We start from the raw sequence: 7,841 nt of genomic DNA on the forward strand, positions 1-7,841 counted from the left end.
CTCCGCCCAATAAGGAACTACAACTCCCAGAACTCAACAGTGCTCAGGGTTTTGACTTGCTCTCCTTTTCCCGTCCCCTGTGTCTTTGGTGTTCTGGAGCCACCACTTCTGAAGACTCCTGGATAGTGTTCTTAAAAAGTCTGTCTGTGCTTTACGCTGTCTCCTTTAGTAGGCTATGTCTAGGCGCCAGTGACATTTCAGCCATTAATCCAAATTCAAAACTGCTTTTATTTAGCAAGAGGGAAAGGGGAAGGCGGTTGCTTGAAAAACTGGTTGCACTTGAACCCAACCTATTGCCGCCGGCGAAGGTTGGATGCTTGGGAGGAAGTAAATCCCCTGATGGAAAGATGTCATACTATGAAAAGCCTTTTCCCTTAGCCCGGCGGTGGTGGCGCACACCTTTAATCCCATCCCAGGCAGAGGCAAGCGAATCTCTTTGAGTTCAAGTCCAGCTCTGGTCTACAGAGCGAGTACTAGGACAGGCTGCAAAGCCACAGAGAAACCCTGTCTCGAAAAACCGAAAAAAGAAAAAAAAGAAAAGAAAAGCCTTTTCCCCTCCTCCCAACAACAGATGTTGTGTTGTGTTTTCACAGATAATATACTTCAGAAGTAACTGGTGAGTGACTTAGGGATATCTGTGCCCTTAATTCACCTACCTGCTTAGCAAGTTCTGTTGCTGTTTCTGTGAATTCAAGCGACTTATGACCCCTGAAGACTTTGCTACATTTGCATGAATTTACCTCTGAGAAACAAGGTATTTTAGTAATCTCAAGCTAGTTCTGCCACGTCCCTTAACACAAGAGGTGCCCTACACGGGGGGGAGGGGGGCGGGCATCAGCAGCGCTTTCCTCCTTGAGAATTAATTCAAGGCTTGCAAGATCTCCCGCAACTCATATTGTTCCCCACAAGACTTTTCCACAAATATCTGTTCCCTGTCTTCATGTCTCCACTCACATATAAAATTAAGGAATCTTTTGATTTGATAAATATATCCTACCCATTCCCAGATAACCTACTGTGTAAGCTGCCTTCCAACTAAGACGCAATATTGTGAATAAATGCATATGAAAGCATATTAAGGGTTTAGTTGCTTTGCACATGATTTAATATACAGTTCCTGTGAAGAAAGTGAGCTGAATGCAATACATTTAGAAATCAACTTATTCATTTTTAGTGGATGATCCAATTCACTTGCATAACAGAGCACATTTGATTACACTCTGGTTGAAAGGAACACATTTGAATAGATAGAGTCCAAAAGAAAGCATTCAAGGTTTTTACCTTCTCTTTCATTCACATATCACAAGCACTTTTGTTTGCCATGGACTTCTTTGAGGCACCAAGAATAGAGCCGTGAGCTAAAAACTGTACCTGAGCTCAAGATGCTCATATTGTAGAGAGAGATGCAGACAATAACATAAATAGGGATGTACAAGAACTGATCAAGGAAGACCTACCTGAGGAAGTGACATGGCCTGAGGCCTGAGTAGGAATTTAGCCATGGAGAGTCCTGCAAGAAGAGCTACTGGATAATAAGAGTAGCATGTGCAAGGACCAAATAAACCTGACCCTTCCTTCTGAACCCTGACAGTGTTTCTCAAGCCTGGATGTACATTTGAATCACCAAGAGAGACTTAAAAACCTACAAATGGCCATATATTACCACCACACTGAAAGAATTTCAGTCTCCAAGGCAGGGTCCTTTGGGCACATGTCAGAACTGTCCCAGAACTATTGAATCAAATTACTATGGTAATCTAAGCAAAAGGCTTGGATGTTGGATGAGGGCAGTCATCTCTGGTTTGGTGAAAAGTGGACATATATAAAACATACTTTGGAAGAAAATTGTTAGGATTAGTGGATGGATTGGATGTAAGGACTAAGAAAACAGAAATCTAAATTGACTTGAAAAGCCTGGATCAGTGGTGTATGTCAGTATTCTTAGCATTTGGAAGGTGGAGGCAAGAGGATCAGAAGGTCAAGGCCAGTCCTAGCTATCAGCGGGATCAAGGCTAGCTTGGGGTATATACCTGGAGACTCACACTTACTTATGAATGCCCAGCCTTAGCTTGGCTTTCTTCTAGCCAGCTTTTTGTAACTTAAATTATTCCATCTACTTTTTGCCTCTGGGCTTTTACTTTTGTCTATTCTATGTACCTCTCTTTCCTTCTTACTCCGTGGCTGGCTGTATGGCTGTGTGGCTGAGTGACTGAGTGGCTGGCCCCTAGTATCCTCCTCTCCTTTTTTTCTGGCTCCTCCCTTTATTAGACTGATGGGAGATGCCATTATGTATATATGTTTCTCATACTGGTTAATAATAAAGCACTGTTGGCCAATAGGAAAGGAAGATAGGAGGGACTAGGAGACAAGGAGGAAATAGGAAGTAGTAAGGAGGAGTCAAGATGGAGAGTCTGGAGAGAGCTGGATGCCAGCCGCCTCCCCGGTAAGAGAAGGCCATGTGAAAATACATAGATCAGCAGAAATGGGTTAATAATTAAGGCAGAGCTAGCCGATAAGAAACAAGTAACCGGGCCAACAGCATTGTATCAAATACAGAGTCTCCGTGCATTATTTGGGGCTGGCGTGGCGGCGGGACAAGACCAACGGCGGCCGGCAGGAAAAACTGAACTCCTTACATTAGACCAATCAGGTATTGCAGACAGGCAAAGTAACACAGCTTTGCAGAGATAAACAAATGCAACATAAAAGACTGCAACACATCTTTGCATCATTGAACAAATATCCCAAAGCATAAGAGTGGAACACATTTTCAACTAATATTCCACAACAACCATCTTGTGCCTATATATAATTAGGGATGCATATAGTTAAAAATCAGATGCATTGCATTATGGGAAAGAACATACATAGTAAGGGGAAATAAAGTTAAGTATCTGTCAATCAGAACAGAGAACCACCCCCTTTAGTAAATAAATATCTCTTGAATCATGTAAAAAGAAAGCCCCAAACAAGCCTCAGTCATGTGGCCACTTGACCAAGTATCCCTCTTTAATATATATTATCATTTTGCTTCAAAAAATTATTTTGCTATTTTGCAATCTGTGTGAACCCTTACTTTCAGTTCTCTGGACAAAAGACCAAGAACTTGGAAACAATAATGCACCCTCCACTTCACCCCACCCCCCAATATATTTGACTGGGCTTTGGTAAAGGTAGACTAGGTAAATAAGGTCCATTCTCTGGTTGGATACAATTAAACAAAAATAAAAACAAACAAACAAAAAAAATCAACCTCCCTCCCCCAAAACTCCTTGCCAATATCAAACAACCAATAAGATAAGGAGGAAGGAACAGTTGGGCCATGACTGGGAAGATGGTAAGAGGAGAAGCAGAGGAAGGTGGGGCTTGGAGGTGGAGGTAAACACACTGAGTGATGCTGCCCACCGTTGCTCATGTAGAGGACAAAGTAGCCCACCGTTGCTCATGTAGAGGACAAAGTAGACATCTGGGCTAGGGTGTTAGAGACTAGAGGGCACACAGGGCTGAGACAACAAATGGCAATAGCACCAAATATAAAGGCACCAAAGGAATAAAGGCACCAAAAATAAACCTGCAGCCTGGGTCGGCTTGTCTGATCCTGTGACCTCAAACATTCAAATTCTGAAATTGGATTAAACAAATCCTGGATTAGTGTAGCCCTGGGGCCTGGGAGATACACCCAAGGAGCAGTTAGGTTTCAAATTACTTCTACAAATAACTTCCACCATGATTTCCCTGCACATCCTCCAACCCTCTCTCTCTCTCTCTCTCTCTCTCTCTCTCTCTCTCTCTCTCTCTCTCTCTCTCTCTCTCTGTGTGTGTGTGTGTGTGTGTGTCTGTAAAGACAGGATATTATGTAGCAGTCATACGCTGGCTTTGAACTCTGGATCCTACTATTCTGCTCCTGAGTATTCCACCCAAAGTGCCCGTCCCAAAATGGCGGTACTGGTGACAATGTCCTCAACAGAAGGACTCTTACTGGGTAAGCAGAAGGTGTGTTACTGGGTAAACAGATGCCTAAGCTCAGTGTTTCTCAGGAGTCTTGTGAAGTGGGATTTGTTTCCCATGACCTTCCACAATCAACTACCCTCAGGGCATCAAGTTCCCAACGTGAGCCTGACAGCCCATATCAGCTCAAGGACCATGCCTGCTCTGATGACTGCTGTGTAAAATCTGCTCACTTTGCAGACATTTTTCTTCTCTCCGCCCTCTCCACTACCCCAGAGATAGCCTTGACAGTTGAATCCCTAATAAATCTTTCTTTCTACCCAAGGAGTAGTCTAGTTTTGTGGTTTTATTGCACCTTTGCTTACACTGACTACTGGGGTTTCAGGCATATGTCATCACATACAGCTTTAAACATTTTAAAAATGGTATATATACCATATGGGTATGAAGGTATATGCCTGTAATCTAGCACATGGGAAGGAGTCTGTCATCAACAATAGAACTTGAGGCTAGCCTAGGCTACATGAGACCCTGCCCTGACAAACAAACATACATATAAAATCAGGAATACTTTCCCCAGTTTGGATTTAAAAACTGCACATGTGCATTTAGACATGTCTGTTTATAAATGATCACACTTGTTACTTTACATTGTGAGATACAAAGACTAGGCAGAGATGCAATGAAGAGAAATAGAAAGTGTAACTGCCAGGTGTTTTATCTGCAGCACAGTGGCTGCACCTGGACCTAAGGCTGCCTCAGATGCTGGCTACACCTCCTTTGCCTCGTCACTGAGGCTGTGCCTGGTAAGCCTTCACCTGCTGCCATTGTCTCTGCTGCTGTCTCCATGTAGAGAGGCAAATGTTGTTTTTGACTAAGTCTCTATCACTTTATTTTACCAGTAATGCCTTGGGAGACAGATGCTAGGGTGTAAACCTGCTAGCTCAGAGAGGGAGAGAAAGCACCCAGCTGCCTCATCCTCACCGGCTGTCCCAGAAAGAGGACTCTCCTATGCCACCTGAAACAAAAGTCCTCCAACCAGATGTCCTTCCTGTGCCTTTCTCTCTGACCTCTTGGGGTTCACAGTGTGATCAACAGTCATGCAACATTTGGGGATTCATTTTTAATAAGTTAAATGTTTACTATTATTGTACTACTTTGCTAGAACTAGCAAATACAAAATGCCTGCTGTAGCTTAAAAGAAAATGGTCCCCAAAAGGAGTGGCATTATTAGGAAATGTGGTCTTGTTAGAGGAAGTGTGTCACTGTGGTCTCATATATGTTCAAGGCATGCCCAGTGAGACAGTTTACTTCCTGTCGTCTGGGTAGGAGGTAGAACTCTTAGCTACCTCTCTGCACCGTGTCTGCCTGCATGCCAGTGTGTCCCAGCACGATGATGATGGACTGAACTGCTGAAAATGTAAGCCACCCCATTAAATGTTGTTTTCTTTCATAAGAGTCGCTGTGGTCACGCTGTCTCTTTGCAGCCATGGAAATCCTGAATAAGTACCATACCGTAACCCAGGTGGCTTCAAACATCAGAAATTGCTTTTCAAATGAAAGTTCAAAATCAAGGAGCCTTGAAGGTGGCACTCCCTCTGAAGGCGGAAGGGAAGATTGCCTTGTTTCTCCTGGTTTTTGTAGTAGCAGGTATTTCTCAGCCTCCTCAATATACATCTGTCTCTGCTTTCTCTTCCCCGTGAGTCCTTGTCATTTATCTGTATCATACTACTCATATGGAGTATGATATACTATTCATATGGAGACAGTGGCACCTTCTTTTTTTTAAGATTTACTTATTTATTATGTATATGTGTTTTGCCTGCATGTTTGTATGCCTCATTATATATGGTTGTGAGCTACCATGTGGTTGCTGGGAGTTGAACTCAGAACCTTTGGAAGAGCAGCCAGTGCTCTTAACTGCTGAGCCATCTCTCCAGCCCAGACAATGGCACCTTCTTAAGATCTCATTTCAACTGAACAAGTTATGAATGTCTTCAATAGCTCCATTTCTAAATCATATCATTCTAAGGTACTAAGTTTATTAGTACCTTAGAACTTTAAATTAGTTTAAATTAGTTTAAATTAGTTGGGAGTTAATACTGGTAGCTATAGAAAGATACCAATGTGCACTATACTAAAACTTTAAATCATTTTGTTGATCCTTTGAGGGCAATATAACAGACCTAGAATTTACAGATAGGAAACTGAAGTTTAAGAGGCATTAAATAAACTTCTGATGGCATAGGATGTAGCAGTTGTTTTCAAATAATATTTTTATTCCTGAAAATTGCAGTTAATGTTATGTTGACCATATTCACATAAATCTTACCCACTCAACTTCATGTCTACCTTTTTGTTGTTGTTGTTTTGTTTTGTTTTTTGAGACAGGGTTTCTCTGTATTGTTTTGGATCCTGTCCTGGAACTCGCTCTGTAGACCAGGCTGGCCTTGAACTCACATTGATCCTCCTGCCTCTGCCTCCTGAGTGCTGGGATTAAAGGCATGTGCCACCAATGCCCAACTCAAATCTACTTTTTTTAAAGGTCTGTATGCAAGTGCCTCTAGCCACTGACTGATAAATACCCTTGAGAATGGGATGGTATCCTGGACAAGGATGACCTACCAGGGGTCACACCCTTAAAGAAAACTGGCTATCCCTCTCCCAGCTGCGACCAATTGCCAATTACCTCAGCTAGGATGGGCCTTCAAACACCAAACAGGACCAGAAAAGAAACTCCCCGAGTCACTGTGGTGATGATATCTGGTTTGTACAAATAAAGCTAGGCTGAAGATTAGATTGCTGAGCGATCCACTAGCTAACCATAGAGGTCTGGAGGTCTGTACAGATAGACGGGAAATGAGATGGCTGGGCAGAGAGAGGAAGTGGAAAGGCAGGAGGAGACAGGCGCTCACTCTTTTTGGCTGGGAAGTTGAGTAGGTTTTTGCTCCTTTATCTCTCTGATCTCTCAGCTTTTTCCCCTACATCTGACTCCAGGATTTTATTATTAAAACCTATTAGACCTCTTACAGCATGTTACATAATAATCAAAACTCCAAAAGTACAGAAAAAGAAAGTCATACATATCTTGTTATATGACAGCTGGAACCTTACGGATCACCAAATAGCTTTCCTTCCTTTAAAAAAATCAAAATAAAAAATGATTACTATTTGAGATTCAGCACTTCCGTGATCTATATTCAGTATATCTTCTTGAAACAAAACACAATGGGATGAGAGAGATGTCTCTGCATCGAGGAATGCTTGTTCTACGGTCCTAAGGACTGGAGTTAAGATGCTACATTTTGGGCTCACAGCAAGGGCCTGCTGGGACCAAGGAGAGTGTAGCCAGCATCCATATTCAGTGTTTGTTAACACTCAATGTTCATTATACTTTAAAATATCTGTCATAGCTGTGCAGTCAGTGGTGGCACATGCCTTTGGTCCCAGCACTCAGGGGGCAGAGGCAGGCCAGCCTGGTCTACAGATCCAGTTCCAGGGCAGCCAGGGCTACACAAAGAAACCCTATCTCGACATTCCCCCCTCCAAATGCTGTCACATAATTAGAAGTATATATGTCTCTCTGACTCTAGTTCCTAACTTAGAGCCCCCAACATCTTGTAAGTAGTCAAGGTGCTGGGGAGAACTTTGGTTCAAATATTCTGTTTTTAATTCTGGTTTCAGAAATAGCTTTCAATAGCTTGGGAATTCCACAGTGGCAGATACAGTTTTCATTTTCATGGGTGACTTTTGCTAGACCATTGGATGGGGCCACTCGACAGAAAGACCATGATTACAAGCTTGGGGCAGTCAACCTTGTTCCTGTTCTCATCGGAGAAGAGAACGGGCCAGACACTGAGATAATTATCTGTCACACCTATGTTATAAAACCT

This window comes from Phodopus roborovskii, unplaced genomic scaffold, assembly GCF_943737965.1.
Source record: "Phodopus roborovskii unplaced genomic scaffold, PHOROB, whole genome shotgun sequence".
Classification (NCBI taxonomy): domain Eukaryota; kingdom Metazoa; phylum Chordata; class Mammalia; order Rodentia; family Cricetidae; genus Phodopus; species Phodopus roborovskii.